Below are 26,687 nucleotides of genomic sequence, written 5' to 3' on the forward strand. Positions count from 1 at the left end.
AAGAAAAGATTATGTAAGAGGCTGGTTTCAGAGATATAACCCCAGTTCATGAATTAACTCTGGGGTGAAACTGCAACATTATGGTAGAAGAGCAATGCAAGGCCCCTACCCTAGCTGTAGACCTCACCACCCACCACTCCCCACCACTCCCGTAAGTGCCCTGTAAGGCAGAACTGTCAGGGGAAGATGACTCAAAGAGAGCCTGTCAACAGTGGGTCCTCATGAAGACACCTTGTAAGCAGTGCGAGTTGCAGAAGGGACAGACTTGCACTATTCCTCCACATCATTGCTGCAGTGCTTCCACCAGCAGGCAAAGTTAATCCAAACTGCTTGCTGACTTTGCCCAGAGCTGCTACTGCATCACCAGTCCAGACACTTCAGAAAATGGGCAGCAGGTACATTACTGGAGGAAGGTACATCCGTATTGACAGTCAACATCAGCGCAGAGAGCCTCAGGGATAATCTGCTGCAGCCACAACGCTAAACCGTATTTTAAAATAAAACTACAGTGGTACCCCGTGTTACGTAGGCGATCCGTTCCGGGTCGTGCCACGTAACCCGGGCGTACGTAATGCAAATGAACACAAAAAGAGAAAAAAACCCTGGAAATTTGCAGGTTTTGCGCTTCTGCGCATGCGCGAAGTGCGCAAAACGCTTCTGAGCACCTGTGTGCACCCATACGCCGTGTGCGCTCCGTGGAGGACTTTCGGGTCGCAGAGGTACATAACTCGAACATACGCAACACGGAGCATACGCAACACAAGGTATGACTGTATGCTGCTCCACACTGCTCAATTTCGCCCGCTAGGCTCTTTCGCCATTCCTGGCTTTGCCACGCTGGGAGGCAAAAACCAGGAAGTTGGATTAGCATTCTATGTCAACCAGTGCTCACAGTTTGTTTGTTTTCAAACCACGATCAGAAGTCAAGGTTTGTTCTTATCGCTCATGGTTTGTTTGGTGGAAACAAACCACGAGAGCTTGCTTCTTCCCAATGTGGCAAAGGTAGGAGCGAATTGGACCTTAGTGAGAAGCATGCACCAGAATGCTGCTCGTTCATGTTAAATCATAGTTTAATTTAATCTATGGTTTAATGTAGCATGCCAAACAAGCTGCACACCAATATTCAATCAGCACTATGCTTCCCAACAATGAGGGTGGCTGTCCTGTGAAATTTTGAAAGAATGTGCCATGATTTTACAGGCATCAACACTTTTGCTGCATAAATGCATACTTCTACTCGGTTAATCCCCCTTGCCCCCAGGGAGGAGAAAAATACAAAATTCCCACAATCAAATCAAACCTCCTTCCCACAGGGCTCACTTAGACAGTTCTTCACTCCAGGTCCTTAATAGGACAACGTAAGCTCCTTTATGCTTAATACAGGGTTTGTTACCAGGGCTAATCAAAGTCTCTCGCCTCATCCCAAATGCAAGACATCTTAAAAACACACACAACTGGAATTTACACCTACCAACACTGAATAAAATTGCTTTTACACACTAGTTTTAGTATCTGCAAACATGGTGCTGTTCACAAAAAGAATGAAGAGAATTTGCCAACCTAAATGATACCAATTGGCTATTTTTGAGAACCTAGACCATGGGGCAGCTGGTAAATGTCTTGTAACATTAACCACAGAAGAGCAGCTGTGGTAAATCAAGTTCGGAAACTTTGCTGTACTTGCTATATTACAATGTATTTTGGTATGTACTCTCCACTGAACAGAGATATCAAGCCAGTTGCATATTCCAATGAAAGTTTAATGGACAGATAGAAATGGGTGGGTGGGGAAACTATTATTTCGCTTTCCAGTAAGACGACACACATCCAATCAGAAAACTCTTTCCCCACAGCATCAGTTTCTGTGTTTTCTTTTCTCTCACGTGGTCCCTTCCCGCACTGCTCTAGAGACACGAGAAGCCATGTGAAAGGATTCTACACCAGCAATGCTGGAAAGTGCAGGGTCTTCCCACGTGGGTCAAGGGCTGCTCACATTACCTGTCTGGCAAAGAAAGGAGCCACGTTTGCAGCATTTTCCAGTATGCTGCAAACACACTGCAAGAAGCAGTCCTGGTAAAAACAAACCATTTATCGGGGAGGGGGGGTGGAGAGCAAGGGCAGCAAGAGTCACTAAAATATGGCACAATATGTCACCCTTCTTTCAACTGCTGGAAAAATATGATACCATCTGCATCAATTAGTATTGGAGATTTAACCGTCATGCAAAGAATAAACCAAATGATTGTATGTGACTGGGTAGTAATACATCAAATTAACACTACTCAAGCCTGATGAAAATTTGATACCTGCATCACATAACATTTCAGATAGGTTAAAAAACCTCCTTCTGTAGGCCACAGGACAAAGCGTGAGACCGTGAAAAGCAGGCAGTAGAACAATTACTGATTGTGGCTCTCTTGTACGACATTCTGCAAAAAGTACACATATGCAAAAGCGCCTTCTCTACATAAAAGAAAACAACTAAGCATTGCAACACCTTGCTTAAATTCAGGAAGGTGTGTGCCACCCTTTTAAAGGCTTTTTTTTTTTTACTTAAGCTTCACATATACAATCTGTATTAAACAGTATCCATCCGTACTCATAGAATGTCTGCGTTATAGGTATTCGCCTAGAAACAGTGTTGATCTGAACTTTCGTACGGAATGAAAAATGTGCCCCCAGGATTCAAGTAGAATTGCCATTGATTTATTTTTTTGGGATAAATGCCCTTGGTTTTAAGGCGTTTTCCTATCTTTAAGAAGCGAACTGCCACTCTCTGACAGAGGCATAATCAGTATGGTTACAATACACAGATATTAAAAATGCACTAGAAATTAATGTGCCTAAGAGAGGGGAAAACCTTTGGAAAGAAACAGTGCAATGTAACACGGCAATAGCAGACTCCTCTGTATATAAGTTATATGTGCCCATTTCAGCCAACCGGCAAGGGATGCTGAAGTCTCCCTCACTAGCTGCAGGAAAGCCGATACTGCTAAGTTTCACTGCTGACTGTTTATGTGAACCTAAACTTAGAAAACAAACTGAATATCATCATCAAGAAGGGTAAAAAGGCAAACGAGCACACGCATGAAAGTACAAAAGGACGATGCGGCAGGACACATTCACTTGAGTATGGCGATTCCACCTCCAATTTTACAGTTTTATTAGATTTCTTACCCCCACTTCACCATATGGTCTCAGGGCAGGTCCCAACCATTTAAAAGTGTGCTATCAAAAACTGTTAAAACAAATTACAGTCAAAATAATAAGGCGGGTCCTAAAACAGATATATCGGAAGTCAAACGCCAGGGTAAAGAGGTTCTCTTCACCTATTAGGACTCTTGTTGTAGCGAGTTTGACATTAGGCTACCCATGAATTCAATATACAGAGTAACAGACATTTCTCCTTTGTGTACCACAGCATGTCTAGAGACAAGGACAGGAATATTCCATTTGAATCCAGCTTGGCGGCAGCACAACCAACTTTCAATGTAGCTGGAGGTAAAACTTCAGAAATTCAGAAGGCGGAACAGCCTCCCTCCCCGCAAATGCCAGCACAGGGCTAAGGACACAGCTTGCCCTGAGGAGAAGACATAGATTAGAAATGACAATTTGGTGAGCTACCCACAACTAGTTCCTAGTGTTCCAATCCAAAGCTGCTTTTCCTTCCCCCAACCATCACCACAGGGCAACTCAAGAATCATTTTCCCCTGAGGAAAGGAGATCTACTTAAAAAATAACGATAACCCTTCCAGCTTGTGTTTTGATCATTTTTATAATGTTGTTTTATATCATTTTAACTGATGTTTATTTTAATTATAGGTGGGTAGCCGTGTTGGTCTGCCATAGTCAAAACAAAATCGAAAATTCTTTCTAGTAGCACCTTAGAGACCAACTGAGTTTGTTCCTGGTATGAGCTTTCGTGTGCATGCACACGAAAGCTCATACCAGGAACAAACTCAGTTGGTCTCTAAGGTGCTACTAGAAAGAATTTTCGATTTTGTTTATTTTAATGTTTTTATATAAACTGTTTGGTGAGGTGTGCATGAAAAGTGATAAATATATCAACTAAACAAACAAACAAACAAACAAACAAACTGGATATATGTATTCCTCCTTATATATCCCATACATTTGCAATAAATACTTCATCTCAAATCAAGGGATACATGACTCACATTGCAGAAAGTCTCCTCAGGGCTCAAAAAGTCAATATCCATTACCGCTCACTACTAGCAAAAAATGGTTCATACAATCAGATTTTTCATGTCAAATAAATGTATCTATGCAGTGAAAGCTTTGCAAACATAGAAGCAGTCCTTAAACATTATTAGGAAGCCATCATGTCTACCGGTAAATTTCCATTAACTGATAGTCCACTCGGCCTTAATTCTTTTTTAGAGAAACCAAAACCCAACATCTAACCCAAGGGTTTAGCAAGTTTCCATATTTGCACACAAACCTTTTCTAGAAGTAGAGTGTCTGCTATGACAATACAAGTTTGCGAAACTGCCAAATGCCACGCTCTTATATTAAAAGGATATCTAGGGCTATAACATCCAATGGATCATCAAGATCAGATCAAAAGATCTGCATACAAAATGAATTATATTTTGTGGGAATTGAGCAGTGTAACTAGTAATCTGCTCATTTCCCCCCTGCTACCTGTTTAAGGGGCCCCTTATGATACTACTTGCTAGTTAATCTACAATTCTGACCATACAACGTGCCGGTAGCTATATGACCATCAGTGGCAGTAACAGAATTAATAGTTAGAAGCCTCGGATGATGTGCTAATGAAATTATGCCTGCAGTTTTCACATTATCATTATCCACATAGTTGAGCTTTACAGTTACACTCCAGAGAAAGGTAGGCATATCCCATAGTTATGTGCAGTAAATTCCAAGGCTTTTAATTGGATTTAGGCATGACTAACATTCACTGGATTACACCCAACCATTCTAATTTAAGAGCCGGGGCCACCAGCAGAATCAAGTGAACAAACCTCTGCAGCTTTACCCTTTCCCCGCCCCCTCTGAAGCTAGAATCCAATTCAAAATGACAGATAACATCTTCTGTAGATATGAATTTGCAGCGGTACATATAATAAGATGATTAACTTTCAGGAACTGAACAAAAATAAAACAACAAAAATGAACTGGTAGGAAGGAGGGGGGGAGTGTAGGCAAAGAATGTTCCTTCAGGGGTGGCATTAATGAGTTGCCTCAAATTGGAATGTGGTCCTTTTGCGTGTGGCCTCTGTGTGCCTAAAGTTGTCTTCTTTGGGATTCCCAGGGCAATTTCATACAGCCTCTGGCATCATGAGTATATCTGATTTCAGAAATGTGAACCTGCAGGTTGCAGGGGAGTAGTTGCCCAGTTGCTTCTATGAGCACGCACTCCTGATTGCAGCCTAGCCTAGGATCTAAGAGCACAGCTAGCAGATTTCGGTTATCAGTCTGCAAATAGCCATGCATAAAGAACTGCAATATTAAATGCAGTTCTGTGTTTGCTAGCATCGTTTTGTGATGGTATTCAGCGGTACAGAGCACTAGCACCTCTCTCTTTTTGCTAAAAGAGAGCCAGTGTGGTGTAGTGGTTAAGAGCGGTAGACTCGTAATCTGGGGAACCGGGTTCGTGTCTCCACTCCTCCACATGCAGCTGCTGGGTGACCTTGGGCTAGTCACACTTCTTTGAAGTCTCTCAGCCCCACTCACCTCACAGAGTGTTTGTTGTGGGGGAGGAAGGGAAAGGAGAATGTTAGCCGCTTTGAGACTCCTTCGGGTAGTGAAAAGCGGGATATCAAATCCAAACTCCTCCTCCTCCTCCTCCTCCTCCTCCTCCTCCTCCTCCTCCTCCTCCTCCTTCTTCCCCTGGCAATCGTTTTGCACTAGTGACCACAACATTTGTATTAAGAACACCAGCATCTCTTTAAAACAAACAAACAAAAAAGGCACTGATAATAACTTGGGGTAGTGTATTCCTGAATACACAGACACTACCCAAAGCTATGCTCCTGTTGATTTTTATTCATTGCTAAGTAGTAGGGAACAGGTAGGAAGGCAGAATATGACATTTGTCCCTTTTATGCTACATAAATACTTCCCCCCTCATGTTTCTTCTGCCCAGTCTTGCCATAATTTGTAATTTCCACTAACCGCCCCCTCTCCCCAAGTTCTCTGAGCATGCCAAGAGTCCTTGGAGACTAGGGTGATAATGGGGGCATTCTGCTACTCAAGCATCCACCCACAATGGGCTCAGCTGGAAGGAAAGTGCTCTCTGGCCCTTTTTTTCTTTGGTTCAGCCAAAGAAGGAAAGGGCTGCAGGGAGCTTCCTTCCCTTGGCTAAATGAACACTCAGCTCTAATTGCCAGTTGCCCTGGGACAGCAGAAACAAGGGGAAAGGACACACTGGACTTCTCCATTTGCCAAAAGAGGCATGAACACCAGCAAGGGAATATCAGCCTGATCTGGGTACAAATGTCTGCTTATAGCTTGCCACTTCATTCAGGTCTTGAATAACTGATTTCTTTCCTTTCCCATTTCCTTCCACTCCTCCTTCCCTTGTGTGCATCTTGCCTGTTCAGTTCATAAACCCCACAGCAGAGCCGGCTCATCCCCACACCTCTCTCTTTTTTTTGAATTGATGTGACACACATAGAAAATAAATAAATTTGTGATTTAATTGCACTGTTAAGTGGCAAATCATTCACTGTAGGATCTGGAATTCCTTGAGACTTTGAAGTTGTAGGATGGCCCATCTAGAGTTTCCTAATAGGCCTCAACTGTTTTCACCAAAAAGGGAAATTCCACATGCAGACACAAAAATCCCCCCAAAGGGTATGTAAGGGTAAACAAGCAGAAACCCTCTAAATAGTTTGATACCAGGTAGTTTTCCCAGGTTTACTTATTTAAAAAAAATAAAATCAAAAACTTGTGGGTTTTTTTGAGGCGGGAAAGGCACAAAATGCTTTCAACTAACTTTTAATCAGAGCAGACCCACTAAAATTAAAAAAAATAAAATAAGTAACTCAGGTAGGTCCATTAATTTCAACAAGTCTACTTTGAGAAAAACTTAGTGAAAAAATTGCATTCGGCCTTGATTGTTTCCTAGCGCTCTTGAGTTCCAGTTGACGACCAATTTCAGCTTAATGCTCTAAGGAAAGAAACAAATAAGTTATGAGTCAAAGTTAAATATTTGGGTGCGGAATGACTGGAATTATCAAGAAGTTCTGAATATTATCCTTTACCGTCTAGGAAACATAAGAAGCTGCCTTAGAATTACAGAGGAAGTGGAAGTGACCACAAGAAACATATAGTCCAACCCCCAGCAATGCAGGAATCAGAGCCGTCTCATCCATAGAGGCCGGTGGCGCGGCGCGCCAGGGCGCAGGGCACCCCAGGGGCGCCCCCGCGAGCCCACCGGCATACCGGGCTCCCCCTCCGTAAGCCGCCCGCCCTCGCCTCCCGGAGCCCCAGCTGGAGCGCTGAAGCGGCGCGGGGCTTTGCGCGACCTTCCAGCACTCCAGCTGGGGCTCTGGGAGGCCAGGGCGGCCGGCTTGCAGCCCGCCCGCCCTCCCACCGGTGCGCGAGCGCCCGCCCGCCCGCCCCTCATCCTCCGCCCGCCGGAGCGCAGGCGCCCGCTCCAACGCCACGCCTCTCATCTCCGCTCGCCCACCCCCCCTCCCGAGGGGCGGCCAGCGCGGGAGGGAGGCGGGCGAAGAGGCGGCAGGCTGGGGGCGCCGAGGGATCGCTGCGCCAGGGCGGCCGATCCCTCTAAGACGGGCCTGGCAGGAATCTTTTTCCCTGGGTGGGGCTCAAACCAACAACCATGAAATTAAGAGCCTCATGCTCCACCAACTGAACTATCCCAGTTAGCCTTATACAGAGACAGGACATTGTTCCACCTATCTCAGTATTTTCTATACAAATTGGAAGTGGCTCTCCACAATTTTGGCAGGGGCTTCTCTCAGCCCTACCTGGAGATGCCAGGGATGGAAACTGGGTACTTCTACATGCAAACCATGTGTTCTGCCACCAAGCAACAACTATTAACCATACGTTTATGCCTCTCACAGTCAGGATCAATCAGCTCAGACAGGAACAGTGATGATTCAATTGCAGAGTGTGGACTCTGTTCATGGACTGCATGGTTAAAGCAGCAATACTTCGTCACTTGGCAATATTTTCACCTCTGTGGGTCAACCCCAGTTTATACTGGCGTGTTCCAAGGATAAAACTGGAACACTTTTTTTCATTGCTAGAGCCAAAAACGATGAAAGAGGAGTGTCTCTGAGCATATGCAGAGTACATTTTCCACCCCAGACCAGGTCCACCTAGGTCACACACGCTTGCCATTAGTATTTTACAGTGTGGCTTTAGTGATTTAAGTCTCAGCAGTGCACATTCGGGAAATCGTTACAACACTTTTCCAGTTGACTCCTACTTCTTGTGGTGAATTTGAACAAATTGGGAAAGAACAAAAATGCGTAGGAGGGAATAAGCTGTGAATTCTTCACTTTGGCAGCTAACTGCCTTTAAAGAAGACTCTGGGTCTCTTGGAAAATCACCTGCTCCTGAATACATACCAAAACAACAACTGCAGTCGTGGTTATGGTATGTAAGCAGACCCACAATGGAAGAACACATCCACATATTGGTTTCTTACTTAGGTAAGAAAAAGTGAGAGTGGGCGAGGCCTGAAGGAGAGAACTCTTGTGACAATAACCAGTATTTCTTTCCCTGACTCCAAATCCTCCTTCATTCTAAATATGCAATTCCTTGTGTTTCTTAGGTAATAATCTTCTGCAAAACAAGTGGTTTATTTATTTACACTTCATTGCAGACATAACAGAAGTGAATTCAAAATGCTGTATTTTGAATGTGAAATAGGTGCTCCATATATATACCTTCGTCCAAAAGCTAAGCTATACACGTTTCTCTCTGTAGCTCAGCAAAAGCCTCTCCTATAGAGATATCACTGATCTACACACACCTGCAATGAAAAGGGCAAGAGGTGTTGGGGTAGAGGATATATGTATGTGGGTTATTTCAATAAAAATGTTTTGTTTCGGACCAACTCTTCATTTGTTACAAATCACACTTAACAAACACATGCATCTATATATGCCAGCCTTGCTTTAATAGGAACCATGTGGGGGGCAGAAGAACATTAATCCTTCAACAGTTTCCTTTCCAGCCAAGTCAGATTTGCAGTTAAAACAAAATGCTGTGTGATGCTAGAAAGGCCAACATTCAGTAAACAAAGTGAATTCAATACAGAAAATGAGAGTCTGGGCAGAGCCTGCATGTCCTGATTCCCCATACATCTATTTGTCTCTTTCTGCAAGTCCGCATTCTCCTCCTGTGCCATTTTGCTGCCCATCTTTGTGTCCATGTCTTAATATACGCTCACTTGCATTTAGTGGACATCTCACTAATATACCATAAAACTGCTCCAGCTGCAAATGCAACTATTGTGTCCTCAACATAACATTAGGTTTTCCCTGGCAAATGTCTATGATTCTCACTGTTCTGGCCATGCATATTCTGTAATCACAGCACACATTTTTGTTGAAGAATTGACAAAAATGCCGCTAACACTCCCCAGTGTGTTTGTTGCATATAGGAACTTAGGCTGCAATCCTATTGACATGGAACTTGCTCCCAGACAGACATCTCTAGGATTGCACTCTCAGCCTTTCAAATCAGTAATTCTGTATGCCTAAATTCCCACAAGAATGAAGGAAATGAAGGTTAAAAAAAAACTGATAAGGTCTGAGCCCCATCTATTCTTGATGGGGAAATACCAAACATTTGTAGAAGCTTAAGAAAAGTAGTTTCCCATTGGTTCTATTAATACAGGAGTCATTCAGTATTTCCAGATCAGCTTAGCATATATACTCTTGTTTGTTATACAGGTCTATCTACCTGTTGCACCTACTGAAAGTCAGATTCTGCACCTTCCTTTTCTTAGTGAGAGTGCCACCTGAGGAGAAATGGCTCCGTTTGGTGGAGGCAAAATGGCTGAACTTGCAAAGACTGTTTTGGTCTTGTGTTTCTAATTTCTGTTTTCCACAGTACTGCTAATAATAAACAGCCAGATGGCGACTGAAAGGAAGAGTGTGCTATGTGACCTTCACTTGCTAAGGCAGAATGAACTTAAGGGAATCCTGTCATAGAGTGACACAGAGAGATTAGAAGGTGCCAAAATATTTGACACTGCCCGAGTCACATAAGGTGGGGAAGAAAACTACTGCTTCGATCTTGCTCTGTTGAATTACATTTGTCCCGCCGAGAAAAGAACATATACCTCAAAGCGTATAAAAATATTAACAGAATCTGTTTTGCACGCTCACAACAAAAACAATAGGTTGCAACACTAACTGCCATTTCTAATCTTTATTTCAGTCCTCTTAGCAGGCCCCATTTCCAATAGGTTTTCTGCAGCAATTGGAGATCTACTTGGATGCCCTTAAAATGAACGGCAGTGCACTCTGCCAGCTGATTCCAATGGTAACCTCTATATAGCTGTTGCAATTCTCTAACCACTTACTCTGCTGCAGTATTATTTAAGGAATGGCATAAAGTAATCTGACGCTTACAAGTAATTTGATGACTACAATCAGATTCTCAGGAAGTGCCAATCTTCTTGAAGTGACAAATTACACACCAATGCCTATCCACTGCCATTCTGCTCCTACTGCAGTGCTACAGCAGGTGCATCTCACTACCCTACCCAAAGAAGGAGCAAAAGAGACTCGGGAGACTCAAAGCAAGGAGAAGCCAAGCCGCCATCCTCAAATAATTGTTTGCCAAGCTGCCGTAAAGAAAAGACTTGCAGGCGTTTGTATTTCAATTCACGCTTTTAGGCTACCGTGCAAGTTGCATTCGCACTATCAGTTGCCCAAAGTGAATTGATGTACCTTGGGTTACATACGCTCCAGGTTGCATACTTTTCGGGTTACGAGCTCCACTAACCTGGAAGCGCAACACGACATGCGCACACGATTTGCGCATGCGCAGAGCGTTTTCGTTGTTTTTTCGGTCTGCGCATGACTATTAATGTGCTTTCAATCGCACACCATTGGGTCAAATGATAAAACCACAGGGATTTCATTTCAGCTGAAGGTGTACAGATTGTGGCCTTGTAAAAGCTTTCTAAAATCCTGCCATCCCATTCAAATATAAGAAGCCATCTAAAGCGCCGCCTTAGGAGATACATAAGCAAGTCTAATACAGGGGGAATTGCAAATTCTACAACAGGAAACTAACTAATTAGCATCTGATCCACGCTTTATGAAACTTACACCCCCCACCACATTCATACTTCTGTCCTTAAACCTAAATGCAGTTGCCGTGACCTGAACCAGTAAGAGGTAATTAATGTCATGAGAGTTCTACAGAAGCAGAATAAAACTTGATGAGCTACTTTAGCAAAAAAACAAAAACAAAAAAACAAAAAAACCCAAAACAGTAAACAATTGCATCAAAACAGAGCCAAGGTCCTGTCAATCTTTAAGAGCATGATTTTTTGAAAAATGTGGAACATCTAAGAGTATTAGTATAATTAGACACTTAGTCACAGAATACTATTTCTCTCTACTGAATAATATTGTAATCGCAGCAATTACATTCTGTGGTGCAGCAACACAATCCTAGATTTGCATCAAGTCAGGGTGAAGTGAAGATCAGTGCCACAACAGCAGCAGTCACAGCATGGGAACGAGAAGGAAGGAACACCGAGAAGGGGAAAGTGGTGGTTTCAAACAACGGCAGAAGTTTGAGTAAAGCAGCGATGAAGGAAACGTGAGAGGAAAACGGTGGTTTTAAACAATGGAAGGATTGAGTAAAGTACTATGAATTTTTTGAGGACTCCACATCCTTTATCTCGCTCACATGTAGCAACTGCAGGGTGAAAGAGGGAGAAGTTTGAGTGTTGCAAGAAGGTAGAAAAGACTGTTTAAAACAATGGCAGAGATGTAAGTAAAACAAGGCTATAAGTCACTGGGAGGGGGTAAAGTGGCCATTTTCAATAAAACAATCACAGGTCTCTACTTCTTTTGTAACATGCATGTTCCCATAGGCTTGAAATGTTCCATCAGTTACCCATGCATTGCTCAGTCTTTTCATGCTACAGAGCAGCAGTCTTCAACCTTTTCAAACTCAGAACCACCTTCATGTCAAACATGCATCTGGGGACCCATTTTTTCTTCTTTTTTACTCTATATATTTTCATAGCAACAGTGCTACAGTTGCGACCCACCTCAATTCAAGCCATGTTCTGGTAGAAGGTCAAATATTTTAGATACAGGTAGGTAGCCATGTTGTTCTGCCATAGTCAAAACAAAATAAAAAATAAAAAAAATCCTTCCAGTAGCACCTTAGAGACCAACTTCGTTTGTTCTTGGTATGAGCTTTCGGGTGCATGCACACTTCTTCAGATACCACTTCTTCGGATGCTTCTTCAGATGCACACTTCTTCAGATTCTGAAGAAGTGTGCGTGCACATGAAAGCTCATGCCAAGAACAAACTTAGTTGGTCTCTAAGGTGCTACTGGAAGGAAATATTTTAGAGTTTGGTACTGCAGTACTGTATCTCTGTTCCTGCATAACACTAAATACCATTGCTACTGCCTGTCTCTGTTAAATGTTAACCAGGATGTTAAAACCCCGGAGCAGGCTTGGCAAAGGATAATAAAAGATGGGATAACTCAACAGGACAGTTGCCAAATGTTAGAAAAGTAGCGTAGGAGTGATAATTGCACACCACCATTGGCAGCCATCAATAAAAAATACTAGCAGGACACTGATTTGTGTGATCCTGGTTATGCACCTTAGCTCCAAATATCCCCCCTTCCCTAAATAAAGACAGACTGAATGTCATATCATAATTTGCACATCCTTCAGATTCTTTTCCACATCTCTATTCAAGGAAGCCACTTCGGGGAGCTCTTTTTTGTTGCTGCTGCTGCGGAGTGCTTGATAATAACAAAGACTCTATCCAAGATCTTGTTCAACAAAGAGGTGTGTGAAACAGGCTTTGAATACATGGTAACATTCCTCTTGTGAGTTTCATGCCCCAAGGCAAAAAGCACTATCCAACCATTCATTCTTCCATCTTGAGAACATTCCTTACCAAGTTCAAAGGCCTGAGAAACCACATACCCCAGCTACATGTCTGCACACCTTTCCGCTTGCAGAAACTTGCAAGATGCAAAAAGTTGGTTGAAGAAAGTATTTATTACGATTGTTTAAAGACTGTTAATTAGGTGACATTATTATCAGAACTTCTGACTTAGATAAACTATGCTAATTTAATTCACAGGAGTGCAACATTTCAATCTTTCATGCATTTATAAAACCACAACATATTATAGCATGGAGTGATTCCAGTCCAAAGCTGCGCAGGTGCTCCAGTTTAAACATGGAGCTCCTGGGGAGATCAGCCTTTCCTGTTTACTGCACTTAAAACTGATGTGGAGAGCTTTTTCAAAAAGCAAAGTGAACAAGCAAGTGCTTATGTGCCTTCACATTGAAGCACTGGATGAGGCTAATGAGCTTCGATATATTCACAAGATGCACATACCTTTATAATTTCTGCTTGGTAAAAACAGGTGCCTGAATTTTTAAAATACGGTACCATACCGTATTTTAATGTCATCTCCCCCCCCCAAAAAAAAATTCTGTTTTGCTGAGTGACTTCTCACCCATTCCATGCAGAAGTAGCTACACCAGCTATTCTAACTAAAAACTTCCTTGTATTTTCATTTGTTTCCAAAAAGGGAGGGTGTTGTAATATAAAATGTAGATCTGTCACAATTTGGGGGGGGGGGGACAACAACCATGCAAGGGCTAGTTCCATCTCAGCCAGCATCCTACAATAACAGGTTTTATCGTTTTCTGCTGGAACCTGTATCCTTGTCTTTTAAAAGAAAAGTCATTAAATTTGTAATTGTTCTGGCTCCAGTCTAACATAATATGTGTGGAACATCCAAGACTGTGCGTGCAGAACCCTTTCTTTAAAAAGCTAAATCCAAACCAATCAGACGTTTTAAGGAGATGAGTATTTGGTAGGATTTTAGGGTTCATTTTTAAAGGGAAGGCCTCCACGCAAAGTTCTTAGCGCTGGATCAAGATGGGATCTGCACACACCAGTCCTGTTTATGCACACAGGCATTACTGAAATAGGGGTACATGTGCCGAAATCTGTATCTTGGGGAGGGTCCACTGTAGTCTCAGAATCTCAGATTCACAGGATTGAAGGGACCACAAAGGACATTTAGTCGAACGCCCTGTAATGCAGGAATCTCTTGCCCAACATGGGACTTGAATCCATGACCCTGAGATTAAGACTCTTATGCCCTACCGAATGCAGTACTTACACATCAAATAAATATTAATAGCACCAGGAATAGCAGAAGTACCAAGTCTAAAGGGAGGAGTGGAAACAGTTAACAGATTTTTCATGTTCTACAGCAACCAAAAAGAAACAAGGAGCAATATGTCACCTATCTGTTGAGGATTTAGGACAGGGGTCAGCAAACTTTTTCAGCAGGGGGCCAGGTCCACTGTCCCTCAGACCATGTGGTGGGCCAGACTATATTTTGCAAAATAAAAAATAAAAAAATGAATGGATTCCTAAGCCCCACAAATAACCCAGAGATGCATCTTAAACACAGTAAAAGGGCACATTCTACTCATGTCAAAACACGCTGATTCCCGGACCGTCCGCAGGCCGGATTTAGAAGGCAATTGGGCTGCATCTGGGCCCCGGGCCTTAGTTTGGGGAACCCTATTTTAGGAGGTGGTGTTTAATGCAGATTTAAGTTAAAGTTCAACAAGAATTGCTACACCTGAAAGGAACAGTCTCTCTCCTCAAATTGCAGAACAATTCTGGGATAGATTCATTGTATTTCCTCATTCCCTGCACTGGCCATTTTGTAGAGCCACACAAAAATATTGCCAGGGAGTGGAGGGAAAGGGAGAGAATCTATAGGTCTTTTAATGGATTTTTTATACTGATCCAAAACAGATGAACCTGAATGTGGCAGGAGCAGCACCCAAAATGTAGTTCATGGTCAACTGCTTGAGTGTACATGAACTATGGACTTTCATCCACCCCAATTTTCATTTCATACAAAACTGATAAGGAACTAACTACTTAGATGTGTGCATATTGCTAAGGAACTAATTTGTAACAATACTGTGTTCAGTCCAAAAATCCAGCTACATGAGTGATACACATACTTTCACTTGTGCCAGGGAGAAGGGTGTTGACCATTTTTCTCCTGTCTGCACTCCCCCCCCCCCCAAAAAAAAAGTTACTGTGAAAGATCCCATGACCCCTGGCGTTGGTGGTTTTTTTACCTTAAAAAAAACAAGGTATCAAGGATCAATATTTTGCTATAAATTTATCTTTCCTATAGGAAAGCCGAACTCTAGTACTGTTCTACAGAAATTGTTAAGGAAATAAAGTTGGCAATGCAGAGGGTGAACAGACACAAACACCCCACAAAAAAGGGCTGAAAGCTGCTGAGCAAAATAGGCATAGAAGTGTACATCCTAATAAATATATATATATTATGTTGAATGCCAATGTAGTTTCATTTGAAAGCTTGCATTTATATATTTAAGGATAAAGCAAAAACAAGTGCATTTATTTCATTTGTATTTACAATTAAAAAATCCTCTAAAAACAAAATACAGTACAACAAATAACTGCAGATTGCACACAACTTTGTTTGCAATTGAGGTGGATGTGAGTCCTGAATTATGTGTTGTTGTTTTTAAAACAACTTGGATTCCCTGTGTAGGTTTTCTAGATCTGTGCATCAAGTGCAATCAAATTGCTCCTGGAATAACCTACACAGGGAATCAAACTTGTTTTTAAAAACAACACCACACAATTATTAAGCACATTATTCTAAACTGGTCTATTCTGAAGTTCTTGAAAAGTGGTATGTCCTACTTCCTATTACTTATTCTATAGAATATACATGGGAAGTTGCATCTAGCAATTCTACCAAGAACCACAGGGTTATATTTAAGGAAGTAGGTTGGACTAGATCAGCCTTTCTCAACCTTGGGTCCCCAGATGTTTTTGGCCTACAACTCCCATCATCCCTGACCACTGGTCCTGCTACCTAGGGATGATGGGAGTTGTAGGCCAAAAACATCTGGGGACCCAAGGGTGAGAAAGGCTGGACAAGATGGAGGGGAAAGAGTCAGCAGTGACAGAGAAAGTTAAGGTGAGAAGATGTGGTCCTCTCTCCTCATCCACATGCCTGTTAAAACAAAGTCACTCACACTGCTTTACAGGTGAATGGGGCAAATGCATTAACAAACACAAGCTGCTGCCTTCATCATGTCTAAGGTAAAGGTAAAGGTACCTCTGACCATTAGGTCCAGTCGTAGACGACTCTGGGGTTGCGGCGCTCATCTCGCTTTACAGGCCGAGGGAGCCAGCATTTGTCCGCAGACAGTTTTTCCGGGTCATGTGGTCAGCATGACTAAGCCGCTTCTGGCGCAATGGAACACCAAAACCAGAGCAGCGCACGGAAGTGCCGTTTACCTTTCCGCTGGAGCGGTACCTATTTATCTACTTGCACTTTCGGGCGTGCTTTCGAACTGCTAGGTTGACAGGAGCTGGGACCGAGCAACAGGAGCTCACCCCATTGCAGGGATTCGAACTGCTGACCTTCTGATCAGCAAGCCCAAGAGGCTCAGTGGTTTAGACTACAGCGCCACCCGCGTCCCTTCTTATAGATTTCTACTTGCAGAGCTTTTTTTTTTTTTTTTTACTTTTGAAAAAAACACCTTCAAGGAGCATCCTTCCCATTTTGAAGTGATGCTGTCTACAGTACCAGATAGCTTTGTGTGATTCTTAATTCCCTGTGTGCTTCATAATTTCTGACACTTTTCCTCCTAGTCTGGCTAACTCAGGGATTGGCAAAAATTTTGTGGCTTGGGCCGGTTCACGGTCCCGCAGACGCCGCGGCGGGCTCGAGTGCGCACATGCATACAAATGCTATTTCCGGTGCTCCTTCCGGTGCGGAGGAGGTGTGTGCAGCTTCCCATTAGCTGCAGGAGCTTCCTGCAGCCAATGGGAAGCCGGCCAGCGTCGCGAAAGGCAGTCCCCACTCTGTTCTGCGCTGGTTTAGCATGGCGCATGGGAGCCGACCGAGAGGGCAGGGGTCCCTGAGCGGGCGGCAGGAGTCCATGGGCCAGTTAAGTGACCCCTATGGGCTGCTTGTGGCCCATGGGCCTTAGGTTGCCAACCCCTGGGCTAACTTCTGGTATCAGAGCTAGGCCTGGAGGAAAGTACCTAGGGCAATGGGGCACAAAGGGGTAAGGTGAGAAGAGAGGAAAGCTCAGCTTCTCTCACCTGTGTGTCTTTTTTCAGATGAAAATAGACATTGTAAATTTTTTTTAAAAAAAAAACTGTGGTAGCCTATGAGTTACTGGACTTCCTTCCATGGTATATTGTAAAGTGGGGAAGTAAATTTTAAAATAATTTTTAAGAGAGAGGAAAAACAGCTCTCTGGAGTGTAAGCCAAATAATTAAAGAGCGCAGAATAATTTGCTTAAATTTAGAGTGCTGATAAAGGACATCTTATGGAATAATTGCCAGTTTCAATAATCTTTTACTGCTTTTTATGAAACACATTGAAATAGTGTAGGTAGTTCGCAAATCCAGCTCTGTTCCCAGTTCTCCAGAATGCTGAAACGACAATCTTTGTCTCTTGACTATACGCAATGTTATATGCACACCTTTGCTTAACTCAGTCTGATTTCAGTCATGTCAAAATAAAATATGAATTACAAACCCTTTCATGAAATTCCGCAGGAGCAAGGAGGACAATATGCAAGTTCTGTTGGGGATACTTGAGTAAACATCCTAAATTATGCATGTATCAATGTGACAAATTTTAACCAACACAGAGTGTAAATAGTTAAAGGAGATGTAAATAAGTCTGGCACTTTTAAAAACCAACCAAAAGATGGCTTGAAGTATGTCTCTCTGATCATCTTTGACATATCTAGGTCACATTTAACCTTCTATAATTGAAAGGTTTGCTGATTTCTTTGCAAAACTTTACAGCGCAATTGGAAGCTAGTGAAAAATGTGTGATTTTTTTTTTGGTGCGGGGGTCTTGTGGCAAGCGTCATAACTATAGATCAGATTCTACTTAAACTCCTCCTCTCATATAGAAAGTTGAATTTTGAAACGTCTTCGCTGATGCATTGTAAGGCTTTCGTTTTCCCCACCCCTTCATTCAGAATTTACAAACAGAAACTATCTGCCAAGTGCTGTCAGGCTACTTGGACCTTAGCTGCAGATATTCTGCCTTATTTCAAGTTGAGCTGTGTAGTTCAGCTATGCATAAAAGAATGAAAAGCCTGTCAAAAATTAGCTGCCTCTTACCTAAGAGCTCAGTCAGTAGAACATAAGACTCCTAATCCTAGGTTGGTGGGTTCGAGCCGCACATTGAGCAAAAAGATTCCTGCGTTGCAGGGGATTGGATTAGATGACCCTTGTGGTCCCTTTCAACTATACAGTTCTATGATTCTATATTTAGCCATTCTACAGAAAATATCAATGCATTTGGATTGCCAAAAAGGTAAAACTGTGATCACCATGAAGATCTTATTAAAAAAAAAGGGGGGGTCACTCTTCTTTTCATTCTGCATTCCAGGTTGGAATCTCTCTTTGGACCAAACTAGACATGGGACGCGGGTGGCGCTGTGGGTTAAACCACAGAGCCTAGGGCTTGCCAATCAGAAGGTCGGCGGTTCAAATCCCCGCAACGGGGTGAGCTCCCGTTGCTCAGTCCCAGCTCCTGTCAACCTAGTTCAAAAGCACTTCAAGTAGATAAATAGGTACTGCTCCGGCAGGAAGGTAAACGGCGTTTCCGTGCGCTGCTCTGGTTCGCCAGAAGCGGCTTAGTCATGCTGGCCACATGACCCAGAAGTTGTACGTCGGCTCCCTCAGCCAATAAAGCGAGATGAGTGCCACGACCCCAGAGTCGTCCACGACTGGACTTAACCATCAGGGGTCCTTTACCTTTACCTTTTAAAAATCTATAAAGGCATGGAGAAAAGTTCTAGTGCAGCTTTCTATTAAAAAAAAAAAAGGAGAACGTTCATAAAATGTTATCCCCTATCAGCAGCCTGAAGTGTGATAATGTATTATACCACCTTCCACCTCATTCACCCGCATGTGTATGCACATTCCAGTGCACAGCACAATGACACACACGACATGGATATGTGCAACAATTCCTTTAGCCAAGTTGCAAGTGGAAGAAATCTTTGATGGCAACTGGGTGTAATTTTAAGCAGTATGAAAGCACAATGTTTAGATAAGCTTAATGAGAAAAGTTCAAATACTTAAGCACAGAATAAGACACATAGGCTAAGGTTAGCAAACAATTACTAAGGGAACAAGGAAATCAAATGCCCATAGGAGGAAGCACATTGCTTGGACTTCCATACCTTGAAGATCTTCAACTTACTGCCCCAGAGCCGCAAAAACTTCTGCAGATTTTGTCTTTGGCAATACGTCAAGTTTTTTCTTTTCTTTTTAATGGTCTACGGGTAAGAGTATTATATTTAAAAGTTGCTCCACCTTAACTGTACACAATATTTTAATTGGGAGTCAAGTTGACCTGCATTTCGACAGAAGGTCTGAAGTCATAACAAGTAGGAAACTTGAAACCTCTGGTAGGAAGTTCCCTAAATTTGCATGCTGACATATATAGAAATCTTATGTCCTCATCTTCACATACCTACCTACCTTGGCTGCAAACTTAGCCACGTCTACTCAGAAGTAAATTCCATTGAATTCAAGTGGGAGCTTACACCCAGGTAAGTGAGGTTATTATGGCAGCCTAAAGGAGAACAGCTAGGGAGCTCCCCAGTAATCTGTATCATGGCAACCCCTATGTGTCACCCTAACAATAACTATGTCATGCAATGTGAACAGAACTACAGTATGTGCTGGAAGCATAACAGAGTTACATAAAACCCAGAAATAACTATGACCAGTTTTGGAAGCAAGTTTTGCCCGTTCTGCCCCATGTTCCCATGCCAAAAAATCATACCTACCAGCAAACCCAGCCTACGCAGTTCAAATGATGTCACGGGATAGTGCAGGCAGGGATATAGGTTGGAATTAAATGTGAACTCTTCAGTGTGTGCCCTCCCCTAATAAGTGTCCCTCCTTGTACAAATGAAGAGGGGAAACTGAATAAGAGGCATAAAAGAAATGCATTTGCTCTCTATAACTTTAATGCGCTACATCATTTTGGGTGTCTAAATTAAGAAAGCAAATGCGTCTCACAAATACTACAAGAAATAAATTAATGGTCACTAAGCAAATGTAACAGCCAAGTTACTGCAGTAATTTTCACATGGGGAGCTGGACTCTCACCAGAGCAGTCATGAATCACATGGCTCCCTGGAGCTGTTGTTGGCACTGTTATTTCTAGTTCAGCATTTGTATCAGCAGGCAAATCTTAACTAAAGACAACATTTTACCAGCAGAGTAATCAAAAGTTTGACCAGGGTTTTATTTGAGTTTCTGATGTCATAAAACATTTTCACTGAAGACTGAAAAAGCAGATTATCATAAAACCTACAATTAGGTTATTACTGTCTTGTCTTGATATTAGAACTTGATTTTACATGCAAAAAACTTTCCCATGTAGCACAAGCACAAGGCATTCGGCACATCAGATGTCTGCTTGGTTCACACTAACTAACCATGGCTTAGTACAAACATTTGGGCTCCAGGAGAGGAGCTACCGGTACTTTGTTCCTCCCTGGTCTGTCTGCAGCAGTATTTAAAAACCTCAATTATGCCACGTTCATAAAAATATGCACTTTAAGTCCTTAATACCCTTCAATTATGATCCTCCTAGTGGCGCAGCAATAAAACTGCTAGCACATGTGCAAAGCTAAGCAGGGTCAAACTGGATGGGGGACCTTGTGTTGAGATTCCTGCATTGCAGGGGGTTGGACAAGATGGCCCTTGGAGTTCCTTCCAGCTCTGATTCTATGATCTCTGCACTGACCATGCTGAGTTAAAGTAAGGAATGAACAGGCATAACATAACTTTTATGAGGAACCACCAGCTCCAGGCTGGTCCTAGCCTGCAGAGCCTTTTGATCCAGCTCATAGCCTCTCCTCCTCTGCCTCACACCTCTACTTCCAAGGTTTTAGTGCTCCTCTTTTGCCAGCTGTGCAGCATGTGGTTGTTCGGTACTCGGCCCTGCCTCCCCCTTGCCTCACTGGGGTTCCCTGGAACTGTCTGTGGACAGCGGGTAAAGTTCCTCCTTTCAAGAACAAGCCAAACCATGAAAAACATGAAGGAAGGTCACTGTCCCTTTAATTCACCCTCATTTTGGGTTCCTCCCTCACACAGAGCAGGAAGGGGGCTTCCAATTTGTCACTGTGGATCTTGCATAGCAGCCTATGGTCTGGTCTGGTCTGGGAGCTAGGGGTAGGAGGCGGTTGTTAAGCAGTGTATTCCCCACCCCACCCCACCAACCAAGATGCAACACCAGGCACTCGATCCTATCAAGCAGTTTAATACAAACCCTCCACTAACAGGAGGTACAAGTGAACATCTTCCCCCTCCCCTCCCCTCCCTTCTTTTCTCTCTCCCTGCCCCATAACATTTCTCCCCCTCCACACACATGGCTTTCCATGACCTTCTGTTACTTTAAAGTTCCTTTGCCTTGAAGAGTTTGCTGAACTTGTAGTGGAGGAACGGGATACAATAAAGACCGAGGGTGGCATTCAGCTAAGTTTTGCTCAGACCTGACCCACTGAAGTGAATGAACATGACAAAGTTAAGGCCATTAATTTCAACAGGTCTGCCCTGAGCAAAGCTTGGTTTAAAACCACCCCTTAGACCAGGGCTTCCCAAACTCGGGTCTCCAGCTGTTTCTGGACTATAATGCCTACCCTGCTAGTTAAGATGATGAGAATTGTCGTTCAAAAACAGCTGGAGACCCAAGTTTGGGAAACCCTGCCTTAGACCAAACTGCGAGACAAGGAAGAGGAGATTGTGGATTCATGCCACAGAAGCACCCCACTCCTAGAGTGACTCACAGATGTTAACACTCCCCACTTTTGCCCACTTTCCTCCATTTTATTCTGTGAATGGGGGGCATAGATACATAGGGTGAGCAAGAATACACCTAAGAGATAACTCTTTTCCTCCTTCCCACCAGTGTTAGAAACTGAGATATGAAACCTAGGAGCTAAATGGCACCTTAAACCTAGGTTACAGGCGCAACGACGGAATGTCTAGGTGAGCTTTTTCTAATAACAAGAATACAAAGCTGAAAATGAAGGAACTGCAGCTAAAACATTATGTTCATTTTTCACGCGGTCTAGTCCTTCCCCTGCCCACCCCACTCCCTCTACTCTCTTCTCCAGTCTTCAGAGAGTAGCTAGAAGTGGGAAGGCACAAAAAGGCCCTCCTTTCTTTCCACTCTGCAGTTTTAATCTGAAATCTTAGGCACAGTACTGCAACCAGAGCTCAGAAATTGCTCACGCCAATGAAATTCCCTGTCGCAAAAATGTGCCTAGAACAATGGGAGTTTCGAACACTGAACCCCACCCTAAGGTTTCAGCAGCTGTGATTTAAATTAACAGGTCAGTCTTTCCAGTATCTTAAATAGGCTTTCAAATCCCTCTTAAAAAACACGAACAAGGAAACAAGAGTTATGTTTTATCTTTTCACCTTTAGCGGGTATTGCTGGGTGCCTTACAAACAATTCCTTCTCTCACTTTATTTCTTCTCTTCCTTAGCCTCATTTATTTACAGAGACTAATGCCTGTACTGTATACATGGGCCCTGATCACTGCAGGTGTGTGTGGCTGCAATAGATTTCGTATTAAAGGAATGTGGCCCTTGAAAGAAAAATGGCTCATGTGACCATTACATTTGTTGGTTTCATTCTTCCCCTTCCCTGGGCAACACTGTCAACTACAGAGAATACATTGCAGATAGCATAGCCAAGAAACCTGTGATGTCCACATACAGCTTCACTGATCCAATATTTTCCAGAGAGAGAACAGCAGTATGTATTCCTGTAGTTAAAACATGTGTGAACAATGAACAAGTAAAGCACGACTGCCCAAATAACCTCCACAGAAGTACTTAATGCTGCTTGTATATCTTTCTGCACAGTCTTAAGCGTAGACATATTCCCAGTTCCACCTGAATAAAGATGCAACGGAGGCCAAGACATATCCACAGTCAACAATCTAAAAACAGGCCAATAACAGACTTTATTGCTTGGCTCAGTGAAACTATATTGCTAACAGAATTCCACTCCCAGCCAAAGCAGTACTGTCAGTCTAAACGCTGTTCTTGCCTATGTCTGAATGAGAAGTGAACAGAATGTCTTCAGCTATGAATCAAACTAAAAAAAAAAAAAACCCGCACCAGTTATTAAAAATGCGCAGGAAGAGCCAAACTCTACAGGTTGCAGCAGACTTGACATGGGTTTTTGCTTCAAACAGGACATGAAAAATATTCACTGCCTTAACATGCACACACACAAAAATGGCAGCAAAATAGCCCCTCTCATAAAGCATCAAAAGAGCAAAGTAAGAGGATCAGGAAATGTAAATACTCTCGACTTTAAGATGTCTTAGGAATTGCATATGTTCAGCCAAGAAGGCAAGGGAGAACTGTGATCCCATGTGAGGAGGAACTGAACTCTCTACAACATTTAATTTCCCCACTACCCTTCTCTGAAGAATGTAAAAAACACTGCATCGCACCCATCCTCCCAGAAACCCCCCCCCCCAATGGCTCAGTTAGCTGAATATTAGAAAGCAACACATATAGTGCTCAGGGGCAAGAGTCTGTCTACGTTTCAATATATGATTGTGCTAGTACTTGAGCTCTGCATAGTTCACTGGACAGCACCCTTGAAAACAACTGATTTATTAAAACAACCAAACAACAGAAGTCCCAGCACAGCAATGGTTTCCATTAGACAAACCATCAAGGAATAAAACATTAGCCAAGCAGCCCACTTTCATAATCACCAGTGTTCCATGAGAAGTTGTGTTACCCTGCAACTGTTCTCAGGATCTGCTGGTAACATCACAAAGGAACAACCGAGGAAATTGGGGACCATAAAACAAATTAATTAACTGCTTATATATATTATGCAGCAACAAAGCTATAAACTCTTAGAACTGAAGCATCTGGGGAAAGTCAGTAAGAGCAGAAACAAAGTGGAATCTAGAGAATGGTGTCATGAAGATTATTTAGACTACATTTTGAATAGGCAGCAAAAGAATGAGGCTCCCCATAACGATTAATAGCTGTGCCAGGAATATTGTGACTGCAAATAATGTGGCTGTCAAGAGTGCATCCATGAAAAACATTGTTTTCATTATAAGAAGCACTTGCAAGGCGGCCTACAAATCTTTACTATTTGCATTTATAGAATCATAGAATTGTAGAGTTGGAAGGGACCCTGAGGGTCATCTAATCTAACCCCCTGCGGTGTAGGAATGTCAGCTAAAGCACCCGTGACAGATGGCCCTCACATTGAAATTTAAAGGCAGTAAGTGGTTAAGAGTGTTGGAACAGGACTTGGGAGACCTAGGTTCAAATACCCACAGCGATGAAGCTCACTAGACGATCTTGGGCTAGTCACTGTCAGTTTAACCTACTACAAAGGGTTGTTGTGTAGATAAAACAAGAAGGTGCAGAACCATGTACACCACCTCAAGCTTTTTCTAGGAAAGGTGGGATATGAACGTAATAAATATAGCCATTTAAAAATATACCTGGTGCACAGAGGAGAAGCAACAGGACCTACATGATCATTTGTGACTTGCTATGTAGTAAAAAGCAGCAATAAAGGTGCTTGCTTTGTTTTTTGATGGTGCAAAATGTTTATTCTGAGTATTCACAGTTTTCATTTTCAATCCTCATGTACTCAACTACAGGAAAACCACCTCTGTGTTTCGTAAGGGCATTTACCACTCCCATCTCTCAACACTGTTAGTACTTATACCCAGCAAACACGTAATTAAAACACGTCACAGAACAGAAGAAGTGTTTGTTATGACATTCTAAGATCAAAAAGCACACTGCTGAATTTGTCTCCATCTGTGCCAGTACAAACATTTCCTACGTCTCACCAGTAATTGCCATGGATCAAAGATAATGGGGGTAGTGGGAAGAGGTCAGATCAGGAGGAGTGTGATTATTCAAAGCTCAGGGCAGAATCATAACTGTGCAGAACATCAAGATTTTGATAAGCATAATGAGTGGAAGAAACGTTGTAAGAGTGGCAGCCATATTCATACCAGCAGTACACACACCCTGGAAAACCTACAGCGGTGATAAAGCATCTCATTATTTTATTATGCTTCCTTGTGCAGACTCATGGGAACATAAACGAACCTAAAACATTATCTTTGCTACTTCACTTATCACCATAATTTAAATGCAGAAAGTTTGTGGAAATTCTGCTTAATTTACTATTTAAGAACTGCTCATTCATCCACATTTGCTCAACGCAACACAACAGCAGGAAAGCTTTCTCAACAATGTCAAGCATATTCTAAGTTAGTGTGCCTTTTGTTTCATATACACTGTGCTTTGCAAACATCATCTACTGGTAATTAATCCCCATAGCAACCCATTGAGGTAAGTATTCTACTCATAGGAAAACTTGCCCGGAGCCACAAAACTTGTCACTGGCTCATTCAGGATTAGACTGCAGAGGTTTCCAGTTCCAGCTCTCATGCTCTAAGTTAAAGACCACACCTCTTTCTCATATGCAGCATGCACACTTGCTCAGGCACACGCAAACACAGGATTCCTTTCTTTTAGAAGGCAGTTTTCTGAAGGTTAAACAAGTAGGACAGCAGAATATTCACAAAGACACTTCTCAGAGTCTCAGCCAAAAGTGGATTAGGGGATTTCATAGAGAAAAGTATAATGTAGCAGCAGCAACAACAATAAAAACAATAATAATGGTGTCTACACGTAAGAGATTATGCTTCGGGAGTGCTGTATTATACGCTATATTGTTTCTAAAGGTACAAAAGCAAATGAGAAACAAAGAAACCCATTTAATATCCCACTATCGGGTTTTAAACAGCTGCAACATTTTTGCAATGGTTTCCCCCCTTTGTGCGACTGCCTCAATTTCCAGATCAAATGCCATTAGAAAGGATATTAGAAAGGGATATTACATAGCAAAACACAAAGCAAGGCAGATTTTGTTTGCTTGAGATATATTAACCAGTATTAACCAGGCTTCAAAACCAAGCATAGCCTGAGATTTCATCTCATGTTTGCTATCTAGTAGCGATGACTTCCTCCTTTCCCTATTAACAATCCTTTCATAGGACTTTGTTTCCTTGACCAATGTTAATATTATGACCGTAAACAGAGCAATATAACAGACCTAACCCTTCTTAACCAGATTTAATGGGATTTGTATGCCCTGACCACCCGTCCTTTAAAACAGACTTGTTCCAGTTCTAACTCACCAGTAAGCTGAGGAGCTCTACACACACAGTATGGAGGGGTGAACAGGGGCGAAATACTGGACTAGATTCAATGCACAAGTAGATGGCAGAACACTCAGATCTATTAACGATTACATAATTTAAACCATTCTAACAAAATG

General features: G+C 42.5%; 1 protein-coding gene across 1 annotated transcript in view; it reads right to left on the reverse strand.

Moving 5' to 3' along the window:
* Window positions 1–26,687, reverse strand: part of IRS1 (insulin receptor substrate 1) — a 49,719-nt gene that overhangs the window by 19,097 nt on the left and 3,935 nt on the right. The gene's annotated exons all lie outside the window — the stretch shown is intronic.

The sequence above is a fragment of the Lacerta agilis genome, chromosome 5, assembly GCF_009819535.1.
Source record: "Lacerta agilis isolate rLacAgi1 chromosome 5, rLacAgi1.pri, whole genome shotgun sequence".
In the NCBI taxonomy this organism is placed as follows: domain Eukaryota; kingdom Metazoa; phylum Chordata; class Lepidosauria; order Squamata; family Lacertidae; genus Lacerta; species Lacerta agilis.